Below are 19,528 nucleotides of genomic sequence, written 5' to 3' on the forward strand. Positions count from 1 at the left end.
TCAGCAATATATTTTCACTGTTCTACCTCAGGGGTATATCAACTCTCCAGCCCTATGTCAAAATCTTGTCCACAGGGAGCTTGATCATTTCTCCCTCCCACAAGACATCATACTGGTTCATTATATTGTTGATATCATGTTGATTGGACCTAATGAGCAAGAAGTAGCAACTACTCTGGACTTAGTGGTAAGGCATTTGCATGTCAGAAGATGGGAGATAAATCCAACAAAAATACAGGTGCCTTCTACTTCAGTGAAATTTCTAGGTGTCCAGTAGGGTGGAGCATATTGAGATATCCTTTCTAAGGTGAAGGATAAGTTGCTGCATCCGGTCCCTCCTATGACAAAAAAAAGAGGCACAATGCCTAGTTGGTCTCTTTGGATTTTGGTGACAACATAGTCCTCATTTGGGCATGCTACTCAGGCCCATTTATTGAGTGACCAGAAAAGCTGCTAAGTTTGAGTGGGGACCTGAATAAGAGGAGGCTCTGCAACAAGTCCAGGCTGCTGTCCAAGCTGCTCTGCCACATGGAGTTGTATGATCCAGGAGATCCAATGGTGCTGGAAATGTCAATGGCAAATAGAGACGCTGTTTGGTGTCTTTGGCAGGCCCCTATAAGAGAATCATAATGCAGTCCCTTTAGGATTTTGGAGGAAAACCTTACTATCCACTGCAGATAACTACTCTCCTTTTGAGAAACAGCTTTTGGCCTATTACTGGGCCTTAGTAGAGCCTGAACACTTAACCATGGGCCACCAATTTACCATGAGACCTGAGTTGCCTATCATGAGCTGGGTATCGTTTAGCACACCAAGCCATAAAGTTGAGTGTGTGCAGCAGCACTCTTGTATGGTATATACGAGAAATGGTATATACGAGATAGGGCCAGAGCAGATCCTGAAGGCACAAGTAAGTTACATGAAGAAGTGGTCCAAATGCTCATGGTCTCCACTCCTGCCACATTATCTTCTCTTTCCCAGACCAGAGATGTAGCCTCTTGGGGGAATTCCTTACATGAATTGACTGAGGAAGTGAAAAGTCTGGCCTAGTTTACAGATAGTTCAGCCTGATATGCAGGTACCACCCAAAAGTGGACAACTGCAGCATTACAATCCCTTTCTGGATGTCTTGAAGGACAGTGGTGAGGGGAAATCCTGCCAGTGGGCAGAACTTCGAGCAGTGCACCTGGTTGTTCAATTTGCTTGGAAGAAAAACTGGCTAGAGGTGCGGTTGTACACTGACTCATGGGCTGTTGCTAATGGTTTGGCTGGATGGTCACGGACTTGGAAAGACCATAATTGGAAAATTGGTGACAAAGAGGTCTGGGGAAGAAGTATGTAGATAGACCTTTCTGAGTAGGCTAAAAATATGAACTTATTTGTGTCCGATATGAATGCACATCAGAGGGTGACTTCAGCAGAGGAAGGTTTTAATAATCAGGTGGATAAGATGACCCGTTCTGTGGATACCAGTCAGCCTCTTTCCCCAACAACTCCTGTCCTTGCCCAGGGGGCTCATGAACAAAGTGGTCATGGTGGTAGGGATGGAGGTTACACATGGGCTCAGCAACATGGACTTCCACTCATCAAGGCTGACCTGGCTACAACCACTGCTGAGTGCCCAATCTGCCAGCAGCAGAGTTCCACACTCAGAACCCAATATGGCACTATTCCCCGAGGTGACCAGTCAGCTACAGGGTAGCAGGTTGATTACATTGGACCACTCCCTTCATGGAAAGGGCAGGGATTTGTTCCCACTGAAATAGACACATTCTCTGGATATGGGTTTGCTTTCCTTTCACGCAATGCTTCTGCCAAAACTACCATCTGTGGGCTCACAGAATGCCTTATCCATCATCATGGTATGCCACACAGCATTGCTTCTGATCAAGGAACACACTTCACAGCAAGTGAAGTGCAAGTGCAAGAATGGGCCCATGCTCATGGAATTCTCCGGTCTTACCATGTTCCCATCATCCAGAAGCAACTGGATTGATAGAATGGTGGAATCACCTTTGGAAAACTCAATTATGATGCCAGCTAGATGGAAATATCTTGAAGGGGTAATGTTCTCCAGGAAGCTGTATATGCTCTGAATCAGCATCCGCTGTATGGTGCTGTTTCTCCCATAACCAGGGTTCATGGTCCAGGAACTAAGGGGTGGAAATGGGTGTGGTACCACTCACTATTACCCCTAGTGATCCAATAGGAAAAAATTTTTTTCCTGTCCCTGTGACCCTGCACTCTGCCTGTCAACAGGTTTTCATTCCATAAGGGAGAGTGCTTCCACCAGGAGAAACAGCATGATTCATTGAACTTGAATCTAAGACTGCCACCTGTTCAATTTGGTCTACTTATGCCATTGGATCAAGAAGTCAAGAAGGGGATTACATTATTGTCTGGGGTGATTGACCCTGACTATCAGTAGGAAATAGGACTGCAGCTACACAATGGAGGTAAAGAAGAGTTTTCTTGGAATGTAGGAGACCCCCTAGGGCATTTTTTAGTACTACCATGCCCTGTGATTAAAATCTGCATCAACCCAATCCAGACAGGACTACAAATGGCTCTGAAACTTCAGGAATGAAGGTTTGAGTCACCCCACCAAGCAAAGAACCATGGCCAGCTGAAGTGCTTGCTGAGGGTAAAGGGAACATGGAATGGGTAGTGGAAGAAGGTAGTGATAAATATGAACTTCAATCACGTGATCAGTTACAGAAACGAGGACTGTAATGCTGTTTTGTTCATGTTATACTATTTAAGTTGTAAGATATCAAGTTTAAGAATCTATATTGCCCAAGAATTTACACCCTATTCTGGAGAGATTTAATGTGTTTCCAGTTATTTTCAGGACAGTTGAGTATTGTTAGGTGAAAGAAAAAATGTGTGTTTTATTGTTTTTTATTTAGAAATAAAGTATGGTTTAAAGTGATATGTATAGCTGCCAAGTTGACAAGGGGTGGATTGTCAGGGTCAGTTTCATGTGTCAACTTGGCCAAGTGGTGGTACCTGTTTGTCTGGTTGGGCAAGTGCTGGTCTGTCTGTTGCAATGAAGACATTTCATAGAATTAAATCATGATCATGTCAGCTGTATCCACAGCTGATTCCATTTGCAATCAGCCAAGGGGTGTGTCTTCTACAGTGAGTGATGATTAATCTCAATGCTGGAAGCCTTTTAAGGAGGATTCAGAAAAGACAGGCTCTCTTCCTGCTTCGGCCAGTGAGCTTCTCCTGTGGAGTTCATCCAGACTCTCCATCAGAATCGTTGGCTTCACTGCCTGCCCTGTGGATTTTGGACTCTGCATTCCAGTGGTTACAAGGGACACCTAATATAAATTTTATATTTGCGAGTGTTTCCTGTTGATTCTTTTTCCCTAGAGAACCCTAACTAATACATTATAAAATCATGCCTCGCCTACAAGACTGGTAAAAATCCAGACATTGGACTATATATGTCATTAGTGAAGCTATGGGGAAACAGACCCTTTTACAACTTGCTGAGGGGAGTGCAAAATAGTAAAATTCTTATGGAGGGGATTTGGCAATATTTGGACAGTTACATTTGCTGGACATTTAATACCACAGCTCCACTTTTGGAAATCTACACTGAGGATGCAACACTACATGGTATAAGGAAAGACTGGAAACATCACAAATCCACAACTTACTCCTATTATTCATGTCCCCTTCATTCAAATTCACAATGTGGACACATGGGGCTTTCTCCATGAACATAAAAATATATTGTGGCAATTTGAAGCTGTTACATACCCCAGGGGTTATGTTCTTTTATTACTTATTTATGCTTTATTGCTAGTTTTTTGTTAGAGAATTTGTATGCTTACAGACATATGCATAAAATATACAAAATACAAAGTTCCCACGTACCATCCTATTATTAACACCTTCCATTAATGATGTTTATTTGTTTGTTATGATTCATAAAGGAACATATTTATAATTATTCAAATAACTATAGAGTATCATACAGAAGAGGTTTCATTGTGCTTTACAGTCTAGTGCTTTTTTCTTTTGATTTTTATTCTAGTAAAATAAGTGAAACATGATGCTATTCATGTTAATAGTATAAATTTTATCCTATGAGTATTACTATCTTTAATTTTTTTCCCTTTTTATTAAAACTTAAATATGTCATGTCTGGTGTGCTGGTTTGAATTTATAGTGGACCCCATAAAAGCCCTTTAATCCTCATTCATTATTGCTGGGTGGGAGCTTTTTGATTGTTCCCATGGAGATATGACCCCCCCAATTGTGGGTGGTAACTTTTTTTTCCTTTTTTTTTGTACATGGGCAGGCACTGGGAATCAAACGTGGGTCCTCTGGCATGGCAGGCAAGCATTCTTGCCTGCTGAGCCACCGTGGCCCGCCCTATGGGTGGTAACTTTTAATTAGATTATCTCCATGGACGTGTGTCTCTACCCATTGAAAGTGGGGTTTCTTACTGGAATCCTATAAAAGAGGAAACATTTTGGAGTGAACCCCTTTTGTAGAGCTACAAGGAAGCCAGTAGATGCTGCATGTTCACTATATTCCCTTCTAGCTGAGAGAAATGTTGAATGTCATCGGCTTTCTTGAACCAAGGTATTTTCCCTGGATTTCTTAAATTGGATGTTTTTACAGACTTTCTTTAATTGGGACATTTTCTCAACCTTAGAACTGTAAATTTGCCACTTATTAAATTCCCCTTTTTAAAAGCCATCCCATTTCTGTTATATTGCATTCAGGCAACTAGCAAACTAGACCATCTGATAATGACCTAACATATTTGTTATTTTATTAACAATCTATTGGTAAACTGTTTTTCAATGTTAAAACCGTAAATCAAGTCATTATCTTATATGTAAAAAGCCTATTATTATTCAATTATGGGGCAACTTCATTTTTATGTGTGTGTTGCAGGGACGAGGTCAGCCTGCAGCATCAGTGTATGTTAATGTAAATACCTTTTTCTGTCAGGTTTTTATTCTTTTTCAGTTGGAGCAAGACTTGGGGTTGGGGGTATTGAATGCAGCAGGGTTTAACAATTTTATTTTATCAAAGTAAAAAGATTCTAAAGAATAAATTCATGGCATATAATGTTACTCTTATAGGACAAATCTTCAAATGAATTAAATGATGCTGTTTTACTCATACTATAATATTTTAAACTAAATTATTAAAATACATCAAAGACAAGCAAAATTAAAACAAATGCAGTGAACAAAATATTTAACTGCCCTTCTTTAATCAAGATTTTACAAATACAATCTTTATGGTCTGAGAAATTGGTTTTAGTGTTTGTTCTAGTTTGCTAGCTGCTGGAATGCAATATACCAGAATCAGAATGGCTTTTGAAAAAGGGAATTTAATAAGTTGCTAGTTTGCTGGTCTAAGGCTGAGAAAATGTTCAATTAAAACAAGTCTATAGAAATGTCCAATCAAAGGCATTCAGGGAAGGTCCCTTGGTTCAAGAAGGCCGATGATATTCAGGGTTTCTTTCTTATCTGGAAAGGCACATGGTGAACACAGTCACAGTTTCTCTCTTGGCTGGAAGGGTACATGGTGAGCAAGGCATCATCTGCCACTTTCTCTCCTGGCTTCCTGTTTTATGAAGCTCCATGGGAGGCATTTTCTTTCTCCATCTCCAAAGGTCACTGGCTTGTGGGCTGTCTGCTCTCATGGCTATGTCGTTCTTCTCTGCTCTCTCTGAATCGTTCATTCTCCAAAATGTTTTCTCTTTTGAAGAGGGATTATTCTACCTTTATGAAATGGGATTTTGATTAAAACATGGTTTTTCTAGGGGGCAGATTTCTTTTCAAACCAACACAGTATCTTTATAGTCCTCCATCTATCTTAACATGAAACTTGTTTGTTGAATTTGTAATATTTTGAATTTGGTATTTTAGGCCGGTTTCTCTCTCCATAGTTTCATGCACCAAATCACAGATTCTTGTCTTCTTCTCAAAGTCATGACTACTTTTTTTCTAGATCACTTTGCTTCAGAAGTTACTGCTAATTGTTTAAAATACATATACGCTTGCTTTCAGTGGCTCCTCTTCTGTTTTCTTCTTTCTTTCTTCCACTTTGAAGAGTTGCCACTCTTTTCTCTTTCCTTTTTCCTATCAAATCCTTAATGGGGTTTCCATCTCTAACTTAGATAAGAAGAAGGTCTTGTGAGACATCACTGTTCTCTATCCTGTCAGAGGATTTGACTACCTCTAACCATCCTGAACACATTCTCATATATGCAAATTTGATGCAGTTTCATTTCAGTATCATGAAGAAATTATTGTTTTTATTCTTTTATTTTCCACTACATTTGCTGCTGCCTTCATTAGAAAGGTTGAAGAGGTTTTTTTTACCATATAATTTGCATCTCTTGATTTTCTCCAATATGTAGGTATAATAGAAGCCTTGAAAAATAGAGTGGAATATATCTTTCTGAGAGATTATCATAAAATGATTTATTTTTAAAGCATTGTGTAATTTGGGTCACTATATATTTCTTAAATGCCTTATTAATTTTTAAACATTTTACTTTTTTTCTTATAATGATCTATAGCATGGATTTGAGTTAAATTCTGTATTTCTTCGTGAACTTAGTTATGTGCTTTTTCAGTTGAGGCAGAAATCACCAGGGCTGAATCCAAGGACACATTTCATTCATCACTTTCACACTGTGTATCAGTAGTAGTTCCTGCTGCAATTCTTATTGAAACTTACCTATTTATAGATTTCTTCATTGATGAGCTGCTAGACTGGACAATCCATGAAAGCCTTGCACTCTAAGAAGTCTAGTGAAATCCTTGGAGTGGCCAACACAGAAGGCCGAGCAAAGAAACAGGCAAAAGAAATCAAGCTCCCACCCTGCAACCAGGGCCTCAGCCTTGGCCACCAGCTCTGCGTCCTCTTCCTTCTCCTCGGAGCCCCCACCTGCATGGACACTCAAGCAGTTCCAGACACTCAAAGTGCTCCTGCTTGACTCTCACAATTTCTGCCATCTGTTTCTTGGGAGGGTCTGCAGCTTTCTTGTCCACTGGTTCCTGCAAGCTCAGATCTCTCAGTTCATTTCTATGGCTAAAATTTATTTAACTATGAGGAGCAGTATTTATTCAGAACAACAGATAATCTTAATTTGAAATTTGAAAATGCAAATCATTTTTGCAACCTGGGCTTCCATGATGTATGTACATCTGGTTGTGTAACATTATTCCATCAGGTATAGGCCAACTCATTAACTTGAACAAATGGCACAGTTTGAACAAATGAATTTATTCTAACCAGTCACAGGTTCAGAGTTCTACATTCTTAAAAGGTACCAGTCAATACAATTAAGAGAAAGCTTGAAATCCAATTAATGCCTGTACTTGTGCAGCTAAGAGAGGAATGTATGAGGACCCACAGATGTCACTACTGCTTAGTGGGACCCACAGCTTGGGCCTGAGCCATCTTTCTCACGGGCACTCATCACCAGCATCAGAAAAATGTGGGTTCTCCCTGCAAATGCATGATTCTGGGGTGTGTTCTGGACCTAATCATCCAGACCTCTGAGAGTAGGGCCTGAAATGGGCACTTTAACATGAATTCCATGTGTTTCCAGAGCACAGTAAAGACTGAGGGCCCAGAGTCAAGACTCTGAAGAGGTTCAAGCAGCTAAATAGAAAGATCAGTCACGCAAACCTGCTGGTTGAGTCTCTGCTAACTCCAGAGCAGATACCACGGAACTCTCAAGGGCTTGATAAAACACTTCAATTGCATGAAATTCTCCCAGTAGGTACATGCTTGTCTAAGATATTTGAGATTCGTTTTATAGTTGGATGTGGCTGGCAGGATTTTTGTGCAAAGGCAACAAGGTGGAATCCAGGAAACCTTTGAGGGAAATTACTCATTTCTTTTACCATAAAAGAAAATAATTTCTACTTATGTAGACTTCGAAATGCAGTAAATGTATGCATAAAGTTTAAAAAGTGTGTCCTTTTTCACCTCTTTTGTTGGAGACATGGAATTTAAGCTTTGCCTTATGTTGAAACTCTGAACAAACTTGGTGATATGGAGTTCTGTACTAGTATTATACAGACATGTACACATTTTGTGTTTATTTAGTCAAAATAACTAAATTATTATGTTACATTTATTCGTATTGTTAATTGACAAATTGGAATCAATAGAATAACATTAGTTAATATGGGTACAGAATGTCAGATTTATACATGCGTAATTCCATTTCTTAACTAACCTCTTAACCTCTTTATGACATTACAGATTAAAGAATACCATGATTTATTCACCTGTTTCCTACACAGTGCTAGATACCTGGAAACACCCAAATGAATTAACATAGCACCATTTTATAGTCATAAGGTAAAGCAAACGTGGGAAATGAAGAAACACAGTTATGGCCTAATACACTGTTTCACAGCAGTCTCCAGAAACATGTTAGAGCTTATATGATTGCCTATATTTTAACAATTGCATTTTGTAATAAATAAATAGACACATCACTCATGGTGTAATAAACCAAATTAATGGCATTGTGTATTGTTTTTACATGCAGCAGCTGTTTTAAGCATGTGTACCTTCTTTAATTATCATAAACACTATAAACGGAGAAAATACACAACTGGCCACAAATATTGGTCCTGGCAATTCTTACTAATTGAAACATTGTGATATTTAGAATGTCCTCTATACTTATCATGCATATAGAACCTTAAAATTTACATAACTGTAACAAACTCAATTTAGTCTCCTAACCCAAATGAGAATATTACCCATAAGAATGTATGAGGTTTGATGAGACTAAGTGGTTGAACAAAGCAAATAAAAGGATACATCCAAAAAGCTTCCAGATTTTAAGTATTTAATTCAGTTCCTCATCAATTGGACTGTATACATAAAAATAATAAAATTACATTTTGTTTCTCTTGCATGTTTTGAGCACTTGGGTTCATTTAAAAGTAGATATCATAGTATCAGGAAGTGGAACTGAGACCCAATGTTACCCTGCAAGCAGTAAGGAAGCCTCTTCCTGCATAAAAATCCACCTGCAAAATGCATCTTACAGAGGAAGGCTGCTCCTGCTTTCCCGCCTCATGGGCAGAGCCTCTCTGTCAGTGTCTACACGGAAGAAAAGATCGGCCATTTTGGTGTTGTAACTAACAGAAACCATGAAACTGCTTTCTACAAATCCACTCTCATTTCATTGCATGTAAATTAACTGGAATTTCCCTGATTCTCCCCCAAGCTGGATACTGAAAAGTGTAAAGATATGGCCCCAGTCCTGAGGGGTTCTGATGTGGCTGCCCAGAAGGAACATAAACCTTAAACCTGATTGTGAATAGCAGAGAGGAGGAGCTGCAAGAAAGGGTCCACAAGCGTGCTGGCACATAAAATGCAAACAAGCAATAAATCTAATTTGATTTTTGTGTTTCCAGTGAGCCCAAATGACCAATTTTTCAATACATTGAATTTTCTCACTGGGAAAGAAGACTCTTACTTATCCAGTCCTGAGTAAGAAGCATGGCCAGAGGCATGGGAGAATGGTCAGGGGCTGGGAGAATGGTCAGGGGCTGGGAGAATGGTCAGGGGCTGGGAGAATGGTCAGGGGCTGGGAGAACGGTCAGGGGCTGGGAGAATGGTCAGGGGCTGGGAGAACGGTCAGGGGCTGGGAGAATGGTCAGGGGCTGGGAGAATGGTCAGGGGCTGGGAGAATGGTCAGGGGCTGGGAGAATGGTCAGAGGCTGGGAGAATGGTCAGGGGCTGGGAGAATGGTCAGGGGCTGGGAGAATGATAAGTTGCTGGAGGATGGCCTTGCAAGTGGGAGCATGGAAGGGAGACTGAGTTTTGTCAAGGTTTGGGAGCAGGGGCAGGGGCTGGGAGCATGGACTCCTGGCTTCTCACTTCTTCTCCAGTAACACGGATTAAGACTCACCCTCACTTGATTGTTACATTCATTTAAAATAATTTGTTCAAAAGGTTCTGCTTACGTGGGTTCACACCCTTCATGATGTAGATTAAGTTAAGAACATTTGTTTGTTGTGGTACATAATTCACCCTACCACACTGGTAAACCAAGGGCTGAGCAGTGACTTTTTCCCTGGTGAATTTCAGCTCTGCTCTCTGAAACCTGAGCTTATTACCCCAACTGAGCTGACACAATCCCTGCAGAACCCATGGCATTTCTCCTAACCAACAGTCCTGCATTTAAACTCTGTTTCTTGAAGCTATCACATTCCCCCTGGGTTTGAGGTGAGACTGCAGTGTTAATTCCACCAAGATTCCTGACTGTAAAAATTCATTCTCCAAATAAAGTGCCTAATGCCTCACTGAGTATCAGAATAAAATTGAAGATATAGAAGAATGCAGAATCCCCAGGAGGTGACAAGCATGGACACATAAGGGATCATTGTTCCTAGGTTTGTGTGCAGTGTCATGAGAGTATGCAACAATTTGCAATATTCTATGGTCAGTTACATCTTCCATGTGCTTTAGAAACAAGCTCCCAGATCTCTAATAGAACATCATAGAGAGTTTAGAAGGTGCAACAGAATTCAGATTGCAGGGGCAGATTATATTTAATAATCACATTGATTGTGTTTATTTAAACACATACCATTTATGTTGATATTACACTGATCAGCTCTAGGCCGCCAAGTTACAAAATGTAACCATACAGCATCTTAGATTTTTAGAAATGGATTTTTATAGTGCATGGGGGTTGAAGGGTGGAAGCAGGGGCTATCAGGTTCCCTTGAAATTTTGGTTGGGCTGTGCCAGCAGGTGAAGTGTTTATTGGGAACCAAACATCCAAATAAGAGGAAGATGCATATGTTCAAAGCAGTTTCCGTAACACAACACTCAGCTTAGAACCTGCTGGTCTCTGTTCCCATTTCTCTCATTCTCTTCAAATACATAAAAGATTTTTGCCCTCCTATTTCCTTCTTTCCATCTACCTTTCCATTCAGTTGTTCCGTAAGTGCTGATGGAAAGCCTGTTCTATATCGGCCCAGGGAAGATTCAATGCTGAACTAATTCATTGCCCTCAAGGAACCTATATTTTGATCAGTGAGAAAGACAATAAACAAACAAACATGCAAATAAATGTTTTATGTGATTTCAGGTAATAATGAGGAGTACAAAAGAATATAAAGAAGAGGAGAGTAGATAAAGCCAGCCTGTGGTATGCTTTAGATGGAATGGTAAAGCAATTTCTCTAAAGAAATAGCATTCAAGAGAGTGGAAAGAAATAACACTTCTCTCATGCCTCTTTGCTTGATATTCTCTCTTCTCTTTCCAAATGATTTCCCTCTTACCCTTCTGTTAAGGGTTGAACTGTGTACCCCAAAAGATATGTAGAATTCTCAACCCCCAGTACCTCAGAATGTGACCTTATTTGGATACAGGGGCTTTGGAGATGGAGTTAGAAAAGGTAAGATGAGGTCTTAGTAGAGTAGGTGGCCTTTAATCTAGTATGACTGGTGTCCTTTTAAGATGGGGAGAAGAGACACACAGGCAAAGAGGAGAGGGCCTCCTGTAAAGAGAAAGAAGCAAAGATTGAAATGACAGATGTGCAAGTCAAGGAATGCCTAGAGTTTCAAGAAACACCGGAAGCCAGGAAGAGGCAAGGAGGGGCTCTTACCTGCAGGTTTTGGAGGAAACATGGCTCCATTGATATCGTTATTTCAGACATCTAGCCTCCAGAACTGTGAGACAATAAATTTCTGTTGTTTTAAGCCACCTAGTTTATAATGCTTTGTTACAGCAGCCCTAGGAAACACTTTCATTTATCCCACTTACTCTTCTTTCCACATTAATCAGCAGCCATAGGATATTAAATAATTCATTTTTATTTCTTAAATGATTGTTGTACTTCTATTTATTTCAAAAGCAAGGTAATTATAATAGATTTTATTCATTTATATTTTAAAGACAAAGTGAATCTTATATTTTTACACTAACCAAAGGAAATAAATTGCAAAGATGCTCATTATGTTCCTTGTTTGTCATTATTCTCTCAATACAGAGCTTTTTTTTTAGAAGAACACGTTTTCTCCTCCAGTATGATCCAGCTCCATGTCAATTAGCAGGAACATAATTATACAATCAAATAAAATTATATGAAAAGAAAAAATATTTTACTTAGAATTTCTAGAATAAAATGAACACTTTCAACCACATATTGTAAATTATAGAAAGTCTTAAGTTAAACTCAAATAATAATGCTGCATAAAGGATAAGAGATCAGAGAATGTTAATGAATGTGATGGAGAAAACAAGATCAATGTAAAACTGTTACAGATTCTGAGTTAAAATGTTGGAGAAATTTATTTTTAATAGAAAAATTTTCCATGTTAATAATTATGTCCAGAGGGTGAGGTAAGTAAGTAATATTTCATAAATTCATTTTACAAACTACTTTGCAGAATGCCTTCTGGAATATTCCTATCTGACTAAATTTCTTCCATTATTCCTTTCCAATATCATCAGATTTTCATATTGACTAAAAATTGTACTGTAAACCACATGGGATGATAATATTCTGCCAAGCAATGCATCAGAATCTCTAATAATGCATCTCTGATATACCTGAAGATGGTATGAACACAATTTTATATAAATGTGACATCATGTTAATAAAATATCCAGAAAATTTAAGGACCTCTTTCTCTATTTACATGGTGATTTTCTATTTCTGGTATGTACAATTTTCTTGTTAGTAAAAAAAATGATAGTGAGGCTTATTTTTTAAAAGATATGATAACAAAGAAAAATGAGAGAAAGAGAAATTCCCACTGAAGTTAGGTGATATCATTCCTTCTGATTTTACATCAAAACCCTGCTCTAACTATGACTCTTTTAACCTAGTTTTTGCTTGTTTAAAACTAATCCATAATGAGAGGACAGAAAATGACAATAACAGAAGAACAGAGTCAAATGTTTCATGAGATGTAACTGAATATTATAGAAGGATTTGAAAAATCCAGGATTATTTCTTGCATTGGAGAAAGTAACATGAAACAGAGAGAAATAAAGAAAAAACAAGCAACTTTTACAGAAACAATAGCAACTTGTCTAATTTCTCAAAAACCAATACTGAAATCTCCAAAGTCTATTATACCTCCAATCTGTCTACACGGATGTATCAGGTAAAGCACAAAACCCAGCTCAAATTTCTTTCAGGACATTCTTGACCAGTGTCAATAGTCAAAAAAATCTCCCACCTGTGGCTGATCATATCACCCTCTTAGTAATCTGTGAGTCACCTAAGGATCAAACTAGATGTAGATGATGAATGTAGAAGCAAGAAATAGGCAACAATTTTAGGTTCCATCAGTGATTATGCATTAGTAAACATGTCTATGTGGACACAAGTCTGGAGGATCTCTGGATGTTGCACCTGCAGAATGTGTGAGATTTTCAGTGACTAAAATTTACACTGGTAATTCGGAAGAAATGATAGCAACATTTTTCAAATCAGTGCAGTTTAATGGTGACCAAAACTGATATTATTCATTTCTGTTGATTATGCTTCCAGATTGATTGTTAAATACTATTGTTAAATAACAATAGATACTAAACCATGAATCTCACATTCCATATGAATTGGAATGTATTTGGATATTCTCAGTATATATTAAAGTTTCAAACTAATGAGTTCAAGTCAGTGATAATGGAGGAAACCACACTGTGTTTTTCTCCAATGATCCTCCAGACCATGTGAGTAGACTAAGACATGGGACAAGGAAATGGATCCACTACCACATACTTCATTCTCCTGGGCCTCTTCTCTGACTCCCGGCATCCTGCATTACTTGTTGTCATTGTCCTCCTGATTCTCTTGGTGGCCACTGGAAACTCTATCCTGGCCATGCTGATCTGGAGTGATGTCCACTTACACACCCCCATGTACTTCCTGCTCAGCCAGCTCTCACTCATGGACCTGACCCTTATCTCCACTACTGTCCCCAAGATGGTCACCAACTTCTTCTCAGGACACAGAGGCATCTCTCGCATTGCCTGTGGACCAAACCTTTCTTTGCTTGATGCTAAGAGTGGCTGAGTGTGTTCTCCTGACACTCATGACCTTTGACCGCTACTTGGCCATCTGTAGCCCCCTCAGATACCAGATCATCATGACCCCCAGATTCTGTGTGCAAATGGCTGCTGGGTCATGGACTGGGGGTGTTCTCATCGCCCTAATGCACACAACGTATGCCATGCATTTCTCTACATGTGGCTCCAGAAAAATTCACCATTTCTTCTGTGAATTCATGGCTCTTCTGAAGCTCTCTTGTGAGAACACCTCCACCTATGAGAAGGTGGTGTTGATGTCAGGCATTGTTTTCCTTCTCATTCCTTTTGGACTCATCCTGACCTCCTACACCCTCATCTTCCATGCTGTCCTTCACATGAAATCCCCTGAGGGCAAGAACAAAGCTCTGGCCGCCTGCTCTTCCCACCTTTGTGTGGTGAGCCTCTACTTTGGTCCAGCCATGATTATCTACATGAACCCAGCGTCCTCTCTCCCCCCAGAGATGGGCCAGTATCTCTTTGTGTTTAATTCTATTATCACTCCCATGCTGAACCCCCTAATCTATAGCCTAAGGAGCAAGGAGGTGCTGTCTGCTTTGAAGAAAATTCTGGGGAAATGGCTGAAGTTTAAACAGTTAGGAGATGCTGCTTTGCCTTAAAATACCCAGATTCTGTATTGTTCTCCCACTAGTTGTTAGTGCTATTATGAAACACTGAAATCTGGGCATCAATTTTTCTACCACAATACAGAAATGGTGTTACTGCTTTCTTTACAACTTTCTAATAAGGTGAACTTTGATTCAATGGGGAAAGAGGGTGACAGATAATCAGCCACTTGATGTCCATGCAGAAATTTCTATTTGACAGTATTACCCAAATTTACAGATCATAAGTTTAAAATCCAGATTCTTGGGTACCACCCTATATATCATGAATTAATCTCTTTAGGAAAGAGGCCTGAGAATATGTATTTTAACAACCTTTACATGTTTTGAGATACCCTGCTGAATAACATAGTCCCAATCTGCCTCTTTATCACTGTATCTGACACTCGTCTTCAATACAGTGGGTCATGCAGCCTTTCTGACTTATTCAGCCCGAACATTTCAGATGATGTCATAAGTTACTATTTTTGCTCTTTGGCTCAGAAATATCTCTGCTGTCAGTGTGCATCTACTAAAATGCTAGTCTTCCATAAAGCTATCTCCAGACTTTTCCCTAGTTTTTCAAGTTTCTTCATCTATTGCTTCTACTAGATTTCCTTTGCCTCTGGCTTAGGGCGTTTTTTGTTCTGTCTTGGATTATTGTTTTTTCACAGATTTGCATCCAGAGCAATTCATAATCTCTTTGGGCAGAAAGGCTTGAGTCTTAGTCAGCTCCAAATATTCTATAGATTTTTTTTTCATTTACTATCTCAATGCCATTTATTGAACTTAAGTGATTTCAGTTGTGCTCATATTATATTATTTGAGAACAGAAACTTGATCTGCTATTTTCTGTATCTAAATGTTTAACTCAAGACTCACTAGAACAGAACCAAGTTCTTAGGGTAGTGTAAGACTCAAACCTGGAAAAACTATGGAAGTAAACTGAGCATATATTTGTGTATGCTAGCATTTATAGCACAAGATAAAATACACTTGTACATCTATCCCATATTCCCAACTATATATGCATTTGATTAATTATTTCAATTTTAATATCTGATAGATTTAAAGCATTTATTAAATTGCATTCAATAATCTGCCTATGATTTTACTCTGCTGTATACATAAATAGAAACTGCAGAATTTTGGAGACAAAACAGTCAAAGTTTGGAACAGAATCAAGAAATAAGAAATTCCCATGAGAAAAACAATACATATAAATTAATATTAACATCCTCAGCACAACTTGCGAGATCTCAGTTATGCATTCGACCTTACCTTCTTATGCTAAGGATAGATCAGTTCCAAATGTCTTAACTTGGCATTCACTAGTGTCCATATTACAGAGTAACTCAAATGGTAAATCTTTCTTCTCATCCTACTCTACATGACCCTTCTGGTTTACTTACTCAAGTGTGTGTTTTCTGTTCTCCATTCATTTATGTGAAGGAAAATGTTTCTAGCCTCCTATTTGAATGCCTGGTTATTTTCCATTTGTAAGAAAAAGAGATCTCAATGAATAGGAGACAGATTTTGTGTTCTGCAGAGAGACACTAAATGTATTAATTTTAAAATTTACTACTTTATTAAAAATAAATTAGAACAAAAATCCTTCCATGCATAAAAATAACTTGGGAAAACTTGTTTACTCTATAAATCTTATGGCCTAATCCTCAGAGATTTAATTCAGCATATCTCACAACATAGCCAATGCTTCTTCATTAAAACATCATCACAGTTATCATGTAAACACAGTGTTCAATTGTTACACCTTGAATAGGACCCAAAGAGAGTGACATAAATCCTCTTCTAGGATAATTGGCATTACAGTCATGTGAAAAGGAGTCACCCCTAGAATGACTTCATTTTCTTTCTACTATAAGGATTTCATAGTCACAGCAAAAGAAGACACATAAGGTCAAGAAAGCAATATTGGACACTTATGCCATGACTGGGTGAACCTTGGGAACTCTCTGGAGGCCTGTTCAGTGGGGAACTGTCCAATGGCCATTCCATTTCTGAAGGGGAACTGTCCCCTAGTCATTCTTTTTCTGAGGGGGAACCACCCCCTAGCCATTCCATTTCTGAAGGGAAACTGTCTTCTAGCCATTCCATTTCTGAAGGGGAACTGTCCCCGAGCCATTCTATTTCTGAAGGGGAACTGTCCCCTAGCCATTCCATTTCTGAAAATCCTAGCACTAGGTCTGTGATCCTCTCTGGCAGCAGTGAATTGCCTCCTAGCCTTGACCCCTAGCTCTGTGGACACCTGGTCCTGAGATTGGTCACCTGTTTTCCTTCAGTTGAGGAGGAGGAACATGGGGTCCCCTGTTACCCCATGGGCAGTGCTCATTCTGTTCTCTAGAACCCCTTTGGGGTATCTCCTCCATAATCTTAAAACTCTGTATCTTGGGGGTGACATTGATTAAAAAAAAAAAAACAAAACTCATTTTTTACTCCACATCATTTTGGCCACAATATAAACTAAACAATAACAGCCAGTGGTCTAAACATGGTACATGACACTCAGGTTCTCCAGGGTCTTGAGGACTTTACACAGCACGATAAGAAGCGGTCTGAGGTCCCTCACATTCAGGTCTTCATTTCCCTCCATAACCATGATTCTTCTGCTAATCTTGTACCCCTATCAAGTTTTTCTCCTCTGTGAACACCCTCCTCTCACCTCCTATTCCCAGCAAATCAGAAAAATCCTCTGTAGAAACGTCCTCTAGGAGTCCTCTAATGACTTTGTCCCTGCTGGCCCTGTGCCCTCCCCTCTCCTTATGCCCCCTCAGCACCTTAGGGACCTTCTTTAGCTTGGGCAGGAGCCCCCTCCCTCTCTTCCAAACTCATTCCATTTACTAAATCCTTCTCCTCGCTCCCCCCAACTCTTCCTTTAATCCTGCCAAAAACTTCCCTTGACTCCTCTCCCTACTTCCTGTGCAGCCCCTCCCAGCTGAGCTGCAGCTGCAGGTAAGACACAGCCAGAAGATAACACTTTCCCTTCCCCTCCTCCCTTGCCATCTCCGGAGTCCACCCCAGAATCTCAGGCCTCCTCTCACCCTTCTCCTCCTCCTCCTCTTCCGTAACAGTCCTTCCTAGCTGAGCCTGAAGCACTGCCATGTTCCCTTTTTCCTTTCTAAACTTTTTCAAGTTGAACTGCATCTTGGATTCTACTCTACTAACCCCACCTAATTTATGAAAGAGTTCCAGTATCTTACTGTGTCCTATTCACGTCTCCTAGTGACATCTAAGTGTTTAATGCCTGTTTGTTCATTGGTGTGTTCTGTCTGGTTATTAATTAGAGTGTTACTTAAATATAATATGTTCAATGTCCAATTGAAATTATTAGTTGTTACATTCCTGAATCTGAACTGGTCAAATGTTCCTAATTGGTTACTGATTATGGACATTCTTTAAAAAGGAGACCTTTAAGCTATATTAAAAATTAGAAAGATTTTAGTTATGAGTGTATAAGGAATGTGTTTCTTTCTGTAACATAATCTGGCTTCAAAATGATTTAAAATGTAAATGTTACTATTACAGTTAAAATTGTTCTCCAAAAAATTTTTAGTTGTCCCTCTCAAAAGTATTTCTGTGTTTCTGTTTCTTGTATAACTAAGTTTCTGTTTGTGTCTGTCTACCTGTTCAACGTATATTCTCTATCTCTTAATTGTAATAGTGAATGAGAATGAAATTAAAAAGAATAAAAAAGAGAAAAACCCTCTTAAAGGCAAAATTCAGAAACCTTAGTTTATGCAATGGTATGATGCTGTCAGTCATAGCTTTAATGATTTTTAAAAAGCTACAGATCATAGAAGCAGACAGATTATCAGTTACACTGCTTCGCTATAAAACTTCTCTAAAAGTGTATGCAGTCAGCTATAACTCAAAGCTCCATCTTTGAAAAAGAAAAACTTTAAAAGAAAGGCAGGTCAAATATACATATTACATTATATCATGTTATTTATATATCATATTACATTATGTTATATTATGCTATATTATATGTTAATTAATATAACTGGTAAATGTGTAAAAGTGAAATAGAACAAAAGCTCTGCTACGGTTTGTTAATATAAAACAACTGTCCATTTTTATTTCTAAAAATACACTGTTTATAAGTGGCAAATCATCTTGCAAACTTGTGTAATTCTGTTGGATGGAAGTTAGAATTTAAAAGTGACAACCTAGTATACTCAGCTGAGAAAATTCCCAAACTAAATCTGAAAAATGCAGCCTGGCTGTTCCTTGAAACTTATAGAAAATATGAGAGGGATGAGATAAGTTGAGAATGGAACTCTTGGGTACAAAGAAAACAGAAATCGATAACCTGGAAAATTCTAGGCTCCCAGAAAGTGGGAGTCCAGTGACTAGGGCCCCATGTAAAGATTAAACCAAACATGGAAGCACCCAGCCATGACAGGACAAGCAAGGATTGGAGACGGAGCTATCAAGGAAGGGTCTGTGGAAAGTCCTGTTGTCAGATGACTTTGATTCTTGTGTACTGCATGAAGAGTCAACATATTTTTTTGTGAGATCCATATGAATGGACCCCTGGAAATTGTTGATTAAAATGGAAAGAAAAGGGATTAATTGAAGGGAAAATTGACTTCAGAGACAGAACCATAGTAGCTAAGGTCTGGAGTCAGGAAATCTCAAGTCAGGTGAGCAGAGCCATCCACATACTTGGAGAGGGTGAGTTTGCCCCAGATGCAGAGAGTGAGCCTTCTGCTTCACTGCTTAGGAAAAGTTGTGACACACAAGGCCTCAGAGAGTGTGGAGCGCATAAATCAGGGGTTAAAGGAAGCCTGGCTGCCACCCCATTTTTCTGGAGGGGTTGAATATATGTC

General features: G+C 39.0%; 1 long non-coding RNA gene and 1 pseudogene across 1 annotated transcript in view; one reads left to right on the forward strand and one right to left on the reverse strand.

Annotated features, from left to right (window-relative positions):
• Window positions 1-418: 418 nt before the first annotated feature.
• Window positions 419-19,528, reverse strand: part of LOC143664403 (uncharacterized) — a 50,941-nt gene continuing 31,831 nt past the window's right edge. The window contains exon 4 of the long non-coding RNA XR_013166408.1: window positions 419-613. This is a non-coding gene — a long non-coding RNA (uncharacterized LOC143664403). The remainder of the gene's footprint in view (window positions 614-19,528) is intronic.
• LOC143664689 (olfactory receptor 2M4-like) lies at window positions 13,733-14,690 on the forward strand (annotated as a pseudogene).

Source organism: Tamandua tetradactyla, chromosome 20 (genome assembly GCF_023851605.1).
Source record: "Tamandua tetradactyla isolate mTamTet1 chromosome 20, mTamTet1.pri, whole genome shotgun sequence".
NCBI lineage: Eukaryota > Metazoa > Chordata > Mammalia > Pilosa > Myrmecophagidae > Tamandua > Tamandua tetradactyla.